Below are 14,255 nucleotides of genomic sequence, written 5' to 3'. Positions count from 1 at the left end.
TGCTGTCAACTCTTTTGGGGCATACAGAGAAAATTATTCCACATGAAATTGCAATCTGTCAACTGCAAGCATTCACTCTCTCTCAAATCGTTTTTAAAACATAAAACAACGACATAACCAGTCAATCAGTTCCCATTTTATCGCAGGAGTGGATTTCCAAAAAACATTTAGAAGGACAGATGAATTGACGGATGGGTTAGATGAACTGCTAATTCTTTGTGCTCGTCGTGAGTTGTTGGTTTGATCATAAGTTCATAAGAGAAAGGAGCAGAATTAGGCCATTCGGTCCATCGAGTCTGCTTTTCTATTTCATTATAATTTATCCATTTCCTTCTTAACCCCATTCTCCTGACTTCACCCCATAATCTTTCAGGCCCTGACTAATCAAAAACCTATCAACCTCTGCCTTATACGAACCCAGTGGCATGACCTCTACAGCCGCCTTTGGCAACAAATTCCAGATATTTACCATCATCTGGCTAAAGACATTCCTCCTCATTTCTGTTCTTAATGGACGTCCCTCTATTTCGAGACTGTGACCTCTCGTCTAGACTCCACCAACAAAAATCCTCTTCACATCCAGTCCATCTATGCCTTTCAACGTTCGATAGGTTTCAATGAGATCCGCCTCTCCCTTCCTTCCCCTATTCTTCTAAATTCTAGCGGCTACAGGCCCAGGGCCTTCAATCGCTGCTCATATGATAACCCTTGCATTCTTGGAATCATTCTCGTGAATCTCCCATGAACTTTCTAATGACAGCACATACCTTTTTAAATAAGGAGCCCAATAGTGGTCACAATACTCCAAGTGAGGTCTCACCAGTGCCAGATACAGCCCCAGCAATACATCATTGTTTTTAGTCTTGAAATGAATGCTAATATTGCATTCGCCTTCCGCACCACCTATACAACCTGCAAGTTAACCTTTAGGGAATCCAACAAATCCAACAAATCAAAAATACGTGTTGAAAATCCCTTTGCAACACGGATTTTTGATTTTCTCCCCGTTTAGAAAATAGTCTAAGCAACACACATAAAATGCTGCAGGAACTCCGCAGGCCAGGCAGCATCTATGGAAAAGAGTACCGGAGACTTTTTGTGCCGAGACCCTTCATCAGGACTGAGGTAAAAAGCTGAGGAGTCAGGCTAAGAAGGTCTGGTGGGGGTGGGGGCTGAGTGGAGGAAGAAACACACGGTGATAGGTGATAGGAGGGAGAGGAATGAAGTAAAGAGCTGGGAAGCTGATTGGTGAAAGAGATACAGGGCTGGAGAAGGGTGAATCTGATAGGAGAGGGCAGAAGGCCATGGAAGAAAGAAAAGGGGGAGGAGCACCCGAGGGAGGTGATGGGCAGGTAAGGAGGTAAGGTGAGAGAGGAAAATGGGAATGGGGATTGGTGAAGGAGAGATGGGGGCATTATCGGAAGTTCGAGAAATCGATGTTCATGTCATCAGACCGAAGGCTACCAAGTCGGAATATAAGGTTTTGCTCTGAGTGTGGCCTCATTACAACAGTAGAGGAGGCCTAAGACTGATATGTTGGAATGGGAAGTGGAATTAACTTTTCCTGGCGGATGAAACGTAAATGGTGGCGAACAGGTCTCCCAATCTACGTCGGGTCTCACCGATATACAGTAGGCCACACCGGGAACAGCGTATACAGTAGATAATCCCAAAAGAGTCACAGGTGAAGTGTCACCTCACTCGGGAAGGACTGTTTGGGGCTCTGAAAAATAGTGAGGGAGGAGTTGCTGGGGCAGGTGTAGCACTTGCTCCGTTTGCAAGGATAAGTGCAGGAGAGAGATCATAGGGAGGGACAAATGGACCAGGGAATCGTTCAGGGAGCGAGCCCTGCCGAAAGCAGAAAGTGGAGGTGGAGGTGGGAGAGTGAGAGATATGATAAATAATGTGATCCCGTTGGAGATAGCGGAAGTTGCGGATAATTATGTGCCGGAATTCTGAGGCTGGTGGGTGGTAGGTGAGGACAAGAGGAACCCTATCCCTGGTAGGTGGCGGGAGGATGGGCTGAGGGTAGATGTGCGCGAAATGCAAGAGATGCAGTTGATGGAAAAAGGAAAGCCCCTTTCTTTGAAGAAGAAGGATATCTACTTAGTCCTGGAAGGAAAAACCTGAGAGCAGATGCGGCGGAGTTGGAGGAATTGAGAGAAGGTGATGGCATTTTTACAAGTAACAGAGTGGGAAGAGGTACAGTCTAGGTAGCTGTGAGGGTCAGTGGGTTTATAATAGACATCAGTAAGTAAGCTGTCCCCAGAGATTGACGTGTAGTGACCAAGAAACGGGAGGGAGGAGTCGTAAATGGACCAGGAAAAGTTGGACCAGGGTGGAAGTTGGAAACAAATAGTAGATATCGTAGTATAATATAATAGTAGATAATCTCTCTCCAGAAATAGAATCAGAGAGATCGAGAAAGAGGAAGGAGGTATTAGAGATGGCCCAATTGAATTTAAGGGAAGAGTGGAAGCTGGAAGCAAAGTTGGTAAAATTGACGAGCTCAGCAAGTGTGCATGAAGCAGCGCCAATGCAGTGGTCAGCGTAGCGGAGGAAGAGTTGGGGAGTGTAACCATGGAAGGCTTCGAATCTAGGCTGTTCTGCATAGTCAACGAAGAAGCAGGCATAGCTGGGGCCTATGCAAGTGTCCATGAGTACTCCTTGAGCTTGGAGAAACTGAGAGAAGACGAAGGAGATATTGTTCATGGTGAGGACTAGTTCTGCCAGACGGAGGAAGGTGGTGGTGGAAGGGGATTGGTTCATTCTTTTGTCAAGAAAGAAGCGAAGAGATTTTCGGCCTTATTGATGGGGTATAATAAAAGTGTATAGGGACTAGACATCCATGGCACTTGGGGCCTGGGAATTGCTGAGGACATCGAGGACATGGGTTGCGACATGAACGTGGGTGGGATAGGACTAAACCAGGAAGGATAGAATGAAATCGAGGTATGAGGACAGGATTCAGTAGAGCAGGAGTAAGCAGAGACACTAGGTATACCCGGTTAGTCAGGTTTGTGGATCTTGGGCAGGAGGTAGAAGTGAGGTCTGGCGTAATGGAACTATGTAGTAGTTTCTCAAGAGTGGATAGGTTCTGTGAGTCATCTATATCTTTAGAGTACTTTTTCTTTGGGGTGTATCTATCCTGCACCTTCTAAATTGCTCCCAGGCACTCAAGCTATTGCTGCTCTGTCGACTCAAACATCTTTCCAACCACTGAGGTCAGGCTAACCGGCCTATATTATCCTTTCTTCTGCCTCTCCCCCTACCCTTCTTAAAGAATGGAGTGACATTTACAATTTTCTACACCCCAGGAAGCATGCCAGAATCTATTGATTCTTGGAAGATCATTACTAATGCCCCCATAATATCTCCAGCACCTCTTTCAGGAACCTGGAGCGTAGTCCATCATCCGGGTGACTACTTTCAGACCTTCAGTTTCCCAACCAACATCACCCTAGTAACTTATGCTTAACCTTCTTGAACTTCTGACATGCTACTAGTTTTTTCCACAGTGAAGATTAATGAAGTATACTTATTTAGTTCGTCCGCCATTTCTTTGAGCCCTATTTCTATCTCTCTCACGTCATTTTGTCCAATATCTACCCTTTTTAACTCTTTATATATCTAAAAAACTGTTGGTATCGTCTTTGATATTATTGCACAGCGTACCTCATATTTCATATTTCCCTCCTTATGGCTTTTGGTTGCCATTCGTTGGTTTTTAAAAGCTTCCGAATCCTCTAACATCCCACTGCTTTTTGCGATATTTTATGCCTTCTCTTTTGTTTTTATATGGTTTTGGACTTCCCTTGTGAGTCCCAGTTGCGTCAGGCTGCTTTTAGTATAATTCTTCTTCTTCTTCTTTGGGATGTATCTGTCCTGTGGTTTCAGAATTGTTCTGAGAAACGAAACTCCATCCATTGCTGTTCTGTCGTGATCCCCGCTCGTGTTCCCTTCCAATCAACTTTAGCCAGCTATTCTTTCATGTCTCCATAATTCCCTTTATTCCACTTCTCCCTCTTGAAATGCAGGGTGAGTTCTATCACATTATGATCACTGCTTCTTAGGTTGTACTTTACCTTAAGCTCTTTAATTAAATACGTTTCATGCACTACACCCAATCGAGAATAGCCTTTTCCCTACTAGGCTCAACCACAAGCTGTTCTGAAAACTCATCTCGTGGGCTTTCGACAAATTGTGTCACTTGGAATCCGGCTCCAACCTGACTTTTCCAATCTACTTGCATATTGAGATCGCTTATGACAACCACGTTATTGCTCTTTCTATCTGCTGTTGTAATTTGTAGCGCATATCCTGGCCACCTTTCAGAGGCCGGTATATAACTCCTATCAGTGTATTTTTTTCTTTTACCCACAAGGATTATACACTTTCAGCTCTTGTGTCATCTGTTTCTGAGGATTTGATTTCATTTATTAGCAGTAGAGTTCTCCCCATGACCTCCGCTGACCTGCCTATCCTTTTGATAGAAGATATCTCTTCGGCTGTTAGGCCCCCACCCCAACTACAATCTTCTTTCAACCCCGACTCAATGATGCCCCACAACGTCATATCTGCCAATCTCTAACTGCGCGACAAGATCATCTCCCTCATTTCAAATACTGCATACATTCAAATGTAATATTTTCAGACCATTATTTGTCATTCTTTTCGAATCTGTCTTCATATTATACTGCAAATCATCCCACTGTCTGCGATTTTTTGCCATATCATCTGCCAGCCCTCCTTGACAGTTTTATTGCACACTGCCTATATACCAACGCTCCATTCTCAGCCCAGTCATTCTGGTTCCCATTCCCTTGCAAAATCCTTCCCAAACAGCTCTAGCAACATAACCGGTAGGGTATTGTCCTCCTTGGTTTCAATGTAATCCCTTCCTTTTTTACGGTCTTATCTTCCCCAGAAGAGATCCAAATGATCCAGAAATCTGAAGCCCTGCCCCTTGCAGCAGATCATCTGCCACGCGTGACAGCAAACCAGAGATTCCTCTTTTCAGTTTTCCTCGTAGTTCGCGAAATTCGATCTTCAGGATTCCTCCATTTTCCTACCCTTGCCAGTTGTGCCAATATGTACTAAGTCTCCTGGCTTTTCATCTTCCGCTTTTGAATTCCGAGGACCCGATACGAGACGGAACCTTAGAACAAACATATCCAGGTTTTGTCTTCCACAGTATCTCGTGTCAACTTATCTAACGATCGAATCCCCTACCACAACGGCAGTACTCTTCACTCATTCACAGCGTGACCCTGCCGGGGCTGTCCCATTGACGTTGGCGTGAGCACACGGCCGCATCCTGTAAGTTGACGGCAGATTTTGGGAATCGTTTCAAATTATGCAAAATGAAATTCACACCAGAAAACACACCACATCTCTGCTTATGATCTGACAGAGCTCCATTGTTTTATTTTCTGATGAAACTTCAGTTGAGGTATCCGCATGGAGGTCCTTTCCCGAATGGTTCACTTCAATCGATCTCCCGATGTAAGAATGAACAGTGAAAAATGTGAAAGGACGGAAAACTTCCCGAAGCGTAGTAGAGCGGTTGATTCCCTCTGAGTTACCCCAGACTATCGGAAGCAGAAATTGCCCAGGCTATTTTATAGAGGTCTATTTCCATTTTCCCAGAACGAACCTCTTGTTGAATGTTTACTCTTGATCGATCTTTCATCTCTGCATGGCTTCAGTAAGCAGTAATACTGTACTGAAAATGCTGCCGATGTTCAGCGGGCCAGGCGGCGGCGTTCATCGGCTTTCTGCAAGAACTACGTAACGGCGGAGGTAACGCAAGATGTTCTGAAAACGTGGCGCCTTCCTTCCACAGATGCTACCCGAGCTACTGAATGTTTGCACAATTTTCTGTTTTTATTTCAGATTTCAGCGTCTGCAGATTTTTCAGTAAAGAGGTGAGATTGTTTTTGGACACAACGTAAAACATGAAAATTTAATTGCCGAACCTGGGCAAAGAGGAGTAATGACACCAAAGGCAGAGTGATATGTTTTGTACCTTGTCAGCTAAGACGTCGTCCCACAAGAGTAAGAAACCTTCTACAACGATTAAATCTTCAGGCCAGAATGGGACAGTATAAAATTTAATTTGCTGTGGATGTCTGAATATAGTTGAGATGCATTCTGTATTGAGTAGGAGTTTATAGCTAAACAGAGAGGACTGTTGTGCATTTAATTTTTCAGTAATAATTGTGTAATATTGTAAATATATTGTTTGATTCAGCATTCCCTCATGTTGACATAACGCAATGCGTTCGGAATTGGCACAGGTGATCACGTGGCCAGTCTTTGCCTGGGAGCCACACTCTCTTCATTGACCTTTTCCACCCACATGTAAAAGTCACACAGTTTTATGTCACATTTTAATACTGTCATGTACCCCGTGACCGGGTTACCAAACCAGCAGAAATGGAATAATACGTTGGAGTCTGATGGTACTGTAACTAAGAGTGTTTACTAGTAAACTAAGTAATACAGTACAATAAAATGCAAATATACATATAAAACAGGTTAGCAATGATAAATACAGAAGTGTGGAAATAGGAATCAAAACCAAGCTCTATCGAAGTCTAGGGGTAAATGCATAGTCTTAGGATGGTGCAGAGTTCAGTTCAGTTTAGTTTAATTCGAGGTAGTTGCTGTTTTACCGTTGGGGGGGGGGGGTAGAGAGAGAGAGAAAGAGAGAGGTGAGCAGTTGCAGCAGGCAAACCTTCCGTTATCTTCTCGTCCTGTTGTGGTCACCGACTGTGACCCCTCCGTTCCCGGCCAGACCGTTCTTCAGTGGTGAGCCCGTCATCCAGGCGAGGGTGGACACACACACACACAAACCCCCACCGGTCTGCCTTCACACACTGTGAGCCTCTGATCGATTCCCCCGAATCGATCCTCCAAGCCCCCACCTTCCGTGGGTGCACAGTACTCTTTCAGCGTCCCGTGGCGTGTCCCCCTGTGTCTGAGCAGACGTGCTTTTATCTCCCCTGACGGGGTACCAGCCATCCATCAACTGTCCATTACCTGGTCCCGCCTTGTTGTCTCAGCAGGCACCTAGCACTGCTTTTCTGTGTCAGCAGGGATTCACACAAGCAGGCAAAAGCGTCCTTGGTGCAAAAGTAAACAATTATCGCAGAAGACATGATACTAAATCATTCTCTCTCTCTATCATTATCAGCATCTGCAGCAGGAGGCCTCCGACCCCCTCTTGTTCTCTCTCTCTTTCGTTAGCAGCATAGTTCACGGGGGGGGGGGGTCAACTCTGGTTTGCTCATCACACATCACAATACTCACCGAAAATTAACCCTCTGCCTCCTTAGTACTTTCGTCAGTGACACACAAAGTGCTGGAGGAACTTAGCAAGTCAGTGAGCCTCCATGCAGCGTAATAAACCGTCAACGTTTCGGGCACATTTCGGGCCAAGACGCTTCATCAGTACCTACTGGGAACTCAGGATTGCAGGGTAGCGGAACTTCAGCTGCCGTCCTGCTTTGGCGGAAACAAACTGTTTCCTATTCCACGCTGAGAATATACGAGGAGAGTGTAGCTGCTGTGATCCGTTCTCTCAAGCTCTAAAGCTCGGAACGAGAGGTGCGGTCGTGAACATGTTCGGCATATCCTGTTCAGGATGTCGCGTCTCGGCCGACACGTTGGCTTATTCCTCACTCCAGCTGCAGCAGTTTGTGTGCACACTGTGACAGAAGTTCACAATCTGAAGCGGGAGAAATGGGTTGAAACATTTCTCCATTTTCCGCTTTTTCTCACAACCGACATACAGACGGAAGTGGCATCTTTCCGCTTACTCTTCAACGTCCAGCAAGTGTCCATGTTTTCAAACACCAGCGGATTCTGTAGGTAGTGATAACGTTTACATCGCACGGGAGCTGCTGTTTCGGCAGGAGAGTGCGTATTCTGCCGGTTCTTATTCACGTTGACAGCAGTTGTCCAAATGCCTTCCTGCACTTTACAAGCACTTGATCAATCTTCTATGCTTACCTCAGGTTGGACGAAGTTCAGTGTCGCGCACAGTTACACCCCCTCCCCACCCTGAGTCTCTCGTACCGACTACTTCCAACCCTCCCGCTCCACGTGGGTCTGTATCCTTCTGTTTCTTTCTCCCCATTTCCTCAGCAGGAGCCGTTATTGATATTTTGTTTCTTTGACTTCTATTTCGCACATACAAGAAGGAACTCACAGGACTACTCGGAGATTATTAAGTACCTGTATATGGTGCAGTTGCATCTTCTGGGTTGTCAGCGGGAGGAAATTTCAGTTGTGGCGGGGTTGTGAAGATTGTTATCAGCAGAAACAGGCCTTTGTGTTCAGGGTTTTATTAGTACCTGAAATTAGATTTAAGATGATTTACCACTAGACACACTCTAGCGGTGGGTGTTGTGCAGAAGACTCTTCGGATCAGCAGCTGTGGAACATAGTAATCAACGGTGCAGTTTCTGTAGTGTAGTGGTTATCACGTTCGCCTAACACGCGAAAGGTCCCTGGTTCGAAACCAGGCAGAAACATTCTAAGACTTTTTTTTGTTGAAATCAGATCAAAGAATTGGAAAGTGACACAACCACAACACTCCTCACCCACAGAACGCTGGAGGAATATACAGTAGTATGGAGAGGAATAAGCAGTTAGCATTTCGGCCGAGACCTTGCATTAGTAGCAGAAAAGAAGGGACGATAAGCCAGAATACGAAGAAGGGGAAAAAGGAAGGGGAAAGTAATTGGTGAAGCCACGTGAGGCGGAAAGTAGGTAGGTGCGGCAGTGTGGGTTAGAATTGTGAAGAAGTTTAAATCTTCGATGAGAGCTGCGTGATACTCTCTCTCACTACTACTCCTTTGAAATCTGCTTCACTCGAGTTCTTCAAAGTCTTAACGTTCTTCAAGTTTTAACGGCTTAGTAACGCAATTTACTGCGATCGGTTCACCAACCTCCCTGCTTCTCACTTCAGCCCCACCTCCCCTACCCACGTATCGCCTCCCCCAACTGGCTTTACCGATCTTCAGAAGGCGAGTAATGCATTGGCGGTGATGTGAATGAAGTGTTTAGTAAACCAGGTGGTAATACTGTTACGTATTCAGGCAACAATAAGTATGAGTTCGGCAAGGGTTTCTTATAACAAACAACACGTTTATTAAACACAGAAAACAAACCCCCCCCAAAAGTAAACAAACACTACCGTAACTGGAAACAGCTGCTGAGCGGCAGCCCAAACAGTTCGTAAAGTGATATTCCAAAAACAGTTCTTTAAAGTGGTATTGCCAAAAGTTCGATATGCTCACAGTCCATTTAAAAGGAGAGACTTTATAAGACGATTTAGGTTCTCTTTCACGTCGCTTGCTTCGATCCCCGACGTCGAACTTCCCACGAAGAATTCACGAAACAGAACGGCTTAAAGGCACTGACCTTTCCTTCTCCACTACCTTCAATCCTTTCTAGTTAAACCTAGGGATTAACACGAAGATAGTCAACGAAATCCTTCCAAATAAGGATCAAACAAAGGTCGCCCCCGTTTCACCGTAGAAAGCGATTCTCCTCGATCTTTAACTTCCAACTTCGAATCTTCACTCTCCACTAATTTCGAACTAACAGGATCGTAAAGAACCTGCTGGCAATGACCTCTTAAACATTAGGCATTAAATAAAAACTTCATCTTTCAACTAAACTGCGTCATCACTTAAAACACGCAGTGGCATGAAGTCAACCTGGCAAATCCAGCCACGAAAATGCCCCTCCTCACAGGGTGGGGTCTACCTTTTATAACCTGTAAAAAAAACCCGTCACATGATCTCTACTGGTGGGAAAATGACGTCATTCCACCATCACAAGACCAGTACAGCTTCAACCCCAGTTACGTGACAAGGGCACAACTGTCATGTGTCACGAGTACGTAACAATACCACTGAGGAGAATCCGTCTCTGGATATGGTCATGCAATGTTTGGAAGTAGAAAGAGCAGCAAATCCGAGGAAATTAACAAATTCTGAAGGAATTCCCACGCAATGAGAGGATATATCTGTTGCATCTGAGCATTACAGCTCGGTTCGGCTCGTAGGTGGACTACGAGCGTGTGTCCAGTGAAAATGAGTTGCTGGGTTTAACTTCCAGGGGAGCGTTGAGTTTGTGGGGTGAATTGCACTTGGTGAAGTTGGTTTCATGCAAGCTCCGCTGTTGATCGCTTTCACGCCCTGACGCTACTGACGGAGAGCTGCCAATCTCTGATTCAGCAGCATCTAGTCGCTTTCCGCCTTTTCAATCAGCCCACCCGCACAAAGTGCTACGTTGTGTTCTACTGTATCAGGTTCGCCGAGTGAAATTTAATTCAAATTTCCACCTCCCGTGTTCTGTCCGCTCAGCATTTTGTTTAGCAAGAAACACAAAATGCTGGAGGATCTCAACAACACACGATTTTCTGCAGATGCTGGAAATGTTGGAGCAAATCAGCAAGTCAGTCAGCATCTGTGGAGGGGAATAAGCAATCAACCTTTCATGCATAGACGCTTAATTCGTGCTTTATTCACAGGGAGCTCTGGATTACAGTGCGGCTGTTTACATGTCACCGACTCGTCTTGCTGACGGACTGCTCTTTTTAAACTGCCTCCCATTCCGTGCAGCTGCTCTGATCCACGCTCTTATTGAACCGTAGTGGGTAAGTCTGACGAATCAGAGTGAAGGATTTCCGTCCTCTCAGCACGACAGCTGGGCTTTTTAAGAATCTGCCTGACCCGTGCCTGCCAGCCGCATTCTGCATTGACCACGACTGTCCACGCCCGGTTCTCACACTTTAATCTTCAGTAGATTCATAGAGCGGAAGTTAATTCTACCACCACCCCTTTCTATGTTCCGTGTAACTTATAGTTTTTAAAATTGTGTATTGAAACATACTGTTGCCACAAAGCAACAGATTTCATGACGCATGACAGTGATATGAAAACGGAATCTGATTCTGAACCAGTATAATTCCAGACGAGCACCCGCTGGGGCTGTCCGAAAGACATTGCCTTGAGCACACTTTCGCCTCCTGCACCTTGTCGGCAAAATGAGGGGATAGTTTCATAATCCGCAACACAAAATTCAGAACAGAACCCACAACACATCGATGCTAAAGATCTGTCTGTAACGAAGTTTTCCTGCTTTGTATACACCTTTATATCGAATAGACCGGACGACCAGAAAATAGTTTTTAACGGCCTCGTAACGCAATTTACTGACAAACTTAAACTAATTCATAACGCCGCTACTAGACTTTAATCTAAAACCAGATTCATTCCAGATTCGGACGGGAGTGATTCATTCCCTTCTGAGCTCGTCTGCATTGCAATTTTAGAATTGACTTCAATATTCTTTTACTTGATGTTTAACCTCTTAATGGTGTCAGATCGAGTACATCACGGAATTTTATTTCGTTTTATAACCTTGCTCGAGCTCTCAGCTCTCTTCGGCTGGTCTCTTAAATTTAAGCAATCTCCCTCAAAAGATAATTGGCAGGTCAACTGTTTTGCACTATGCTGGAATTTATCACCTAAATCTAGAAGAGATGCAGACTCAGTTGACACATAAAAACGTAAGGTCAAATCCTATCTATTTAACCTTGTTTTTAATAAACTTCTTTCCCTCCAGTGAAGCTTCAGTGAAGGTTTCGCTAATTGTTCGCTTCAATTGACATTAGTGAACAGTCGGGAAGAACGGAAATTTTCCCGAAGCTTAGAACAACCTTTGCTTTTCAATGCCACTGATCTGTCATTCCAGTCTCTTGAGCTCCAATTCAAAGGGAAGAGCCCGGCGAAGAAATTGTTGAGACCCTTTTCATAAAAGAGGTCCATTTTCATATACCTGCCCCCTTTGTCGAATATTTAATCCTCGTCGATCTTTAAAATTTGCGTTGTTCTGGTGACATTGCGAACTTTTAAAATGCTGCCAATATTCAGTGGGACTGGCAGCGACTTTACCGACTTTCTGAAGAAAGATAAATGCAAAGATGAAGGGAAGGCAGAATGTGCAGAAAACGTAGCTCCTTCGTTTCACAGATGCTGGCTAAGCTGGTGAATGTTTGCACAGTTTTCTGTGTTAATTTCAGGTTACAACGTCCGCAGGTTTTTTCCAATAAAAGGGTAATTTTGTTTCTCGACACAGGGTAAATATCAACAACTCAGTGCTGAACTTGGCAAAATAACTGCTCATTTGGCAGTTACTTGTGCGGAAGTTTCACTGAGTTCTGGAAAGAATTATTCAACGGAACTGTGATAATAAAATGGGGAACAAAGTTTGTGACCCCGACGTGATTTGAACACGCAACCTTCTGATCTGGAGTCAGACGCGCTACCATTGCGCCACGGGGCCCAACGATATAGTTTCTGTCATTAAAAGTACTTTGATGAACTCCTGCTGTGGTGGAGTTTTACCGGTCAGCGTAGGATTTCTTCTCCCTCGTCCCGGTGCTGCCGTCGAAGAGCTGTCAATCTCTTGAAATGTATAAGATGATGAAAGGCATTGATCATGAGGATAGTCAGAGGCTTTTTCCCAGGGCTGAAATGGCTAGCACGAGAGGGCACAGTTTTAAGGTGCTTGGAAGTAGGTACAGAGAAGATATCAGTGGTACGTTTTTTACGCAGAGAGTAGTGAGTGCGTGGAATGGGCTGCCGGCGACGGTGGTGGAGGCGGATATGATAGGGTTTTTGAAGGGACTCTTGGACAGGTACATGGAGCTCAGAAAAATAAAGGGCTATGGATAACCCTAGGTAATTTCTCAGGTGAGGACATCCAACATTTAACAAAGATAGAATAATTAAATTTAAATTAACATAAATTATAGAGAAGTTACACGGCATAGGTATTGCCTGACATCCTCCATAATTTTGTGTGCGTGTGTCACTAAATAAAGGACTGAGCGTGCAGACAGAGGGGGAAGAAGGTTGATATGAATTCCACACGGTGAATATAAACGAATATTAAAATGTAACAGGAAACTTTATAACTACTGTGTGTAGATGGACTAGGTCACTGAAGAGAAATCGGTTCCGAGACACGGTCCATTCAGAAACACAGAAGAAACATAGAAAACCTACAGCACAATACAGGCCCTTTGGCCCACATGTCCTCATATACCTCCATCCCCTACCGAGATGGTCTCGAAGCTCTTCGCTTTTTTTGGGATTAAGACCTAACCAATTCCCCTCAACCACCACTCTCCTCTGTCTAGCGGAATTAGTTCTTACACACAATAATTTCTCCTTTGGCTCCTCCCACTTCCTCCAAACCAAGGGTATAGCCATGGGCACCCGTATGGGTTCCAGTCATGCCTGCCTTTCTGTTGGCTTTATGGAACGGTCCATGTTCCAAGCCTATACGGGTATCCGTCCCCCTCTTTTCCTTCGCTACATCACGACTGCATTGGCGCTGACTCCTGCACGCATGCTGAGCTCGTCGACTTCATTAACTTTGCCTCCAACTTTCACCCTACCCTCAAACTTACCTGGTCTATTTCCGACACCTCCCTCCCCTTTCTTGATCTTTCTGCCCCCATCTCTGGAGACGGCCTATTTACTGATATCTACTATAAGCCTACAGACTCTCACAACTGCCTGGACTATTCCTCTTCCCACCCTGTCTCTTGCAAAAATGCTATCCTCTTCTCACAATTCCTCCGTCTCCGCCGCATCTGCTCTCAGGATGAGGCTTTTCATTCCAGGACGGAGGACATGTCTTACTTTTTTAAACAAAGGGGCTTCCCTTCGTCCACCATCAACACTGCTCTCAAACGCATCTCTCCCATGTCCCGCACATCTGCCCTCACCGGATCCACCGGCCACCCCACTTGGGATAGGGTTCCCCTTGTCCTTACCTACCACCCCACCAGCCTCCAGGTCCAACGTATAATTCTCCGTAACTTCCGCCACCTTCAACGGGATCCCACTGCCAAGCACATTTTTCCCTCCCCTCCTCTTTCTCCTTTTCGCAGGGATCACTCCCTACGCGACACCCTTGTCCAGTCGTCCCCCCATCCCTTCCCACCGATCTCCCTCCTGGCACTTATCTTTGTAAACGTAACAAGTGCTACACCTGCTCTTACACTTCCTCCCTCACCACCATTCAAGGTCCCAGACAGTCCTTCCAGGTGAGGTGGCACTTCACCTGTGAGTCGGCTGGTGTGGTATACTGCATCCGGTGCTCCCGGTGTGGCCTTTTATATATTGGTGAGACCCGATGCAGACTGGGAGACCATTTCGCTG

The 14,255-nt window shown here is 45.3% G+C and overlaps 2 non-coding genes across 2 annotated transcripts; one reads left to right on the top strand and one right to left on the bottom strand.

The window, feature by feature from the left end:
* Window positions 1-8,467: 8,467 nt before the first annotated feature.
* On the top strand, window positions 8,468-8,540 carry trnav-aac (transfer RNA valine (anticodon AAC)). The gene has a single exon. It is a non-coding gene; the product is annotated as a tRNA-Val (tRNA).
* Window positions 8,541-12,294: 3,754 nt separating this feature from the next.
* trnaw-cca (transfer RNA tryptophan (anticodon CCA)) lies at window positions 12,295-12,366 on the bottom strand. The gene has a single exon. It is a non-coding gene; the product is annotated as a tRNA-Trp (tRNA).
* Window positions 12,367-14,255: the final 1,889 nt, after the last annotated feature.

Source organism: Hypanus sabinus, chromosome 9 (genome assembly GCF_030144855.1).
Source record: "Hypanus sabinus isolate sHypSab1 chromosome 9, sHypSab1.hap1, whole genome shotgun sequence".
Taxonomy (NCBI): Eukaryota; Metazoa; Chordata; class Chondrichthyes; order Myliobatiformes; family Dasyatidae; genus Hypanus; species Hypanus sabinus.
Note: the sequence above shows the minus strand (reverse complement) of the source record. Positions and strands in the feature narration are given on the sequence as shown.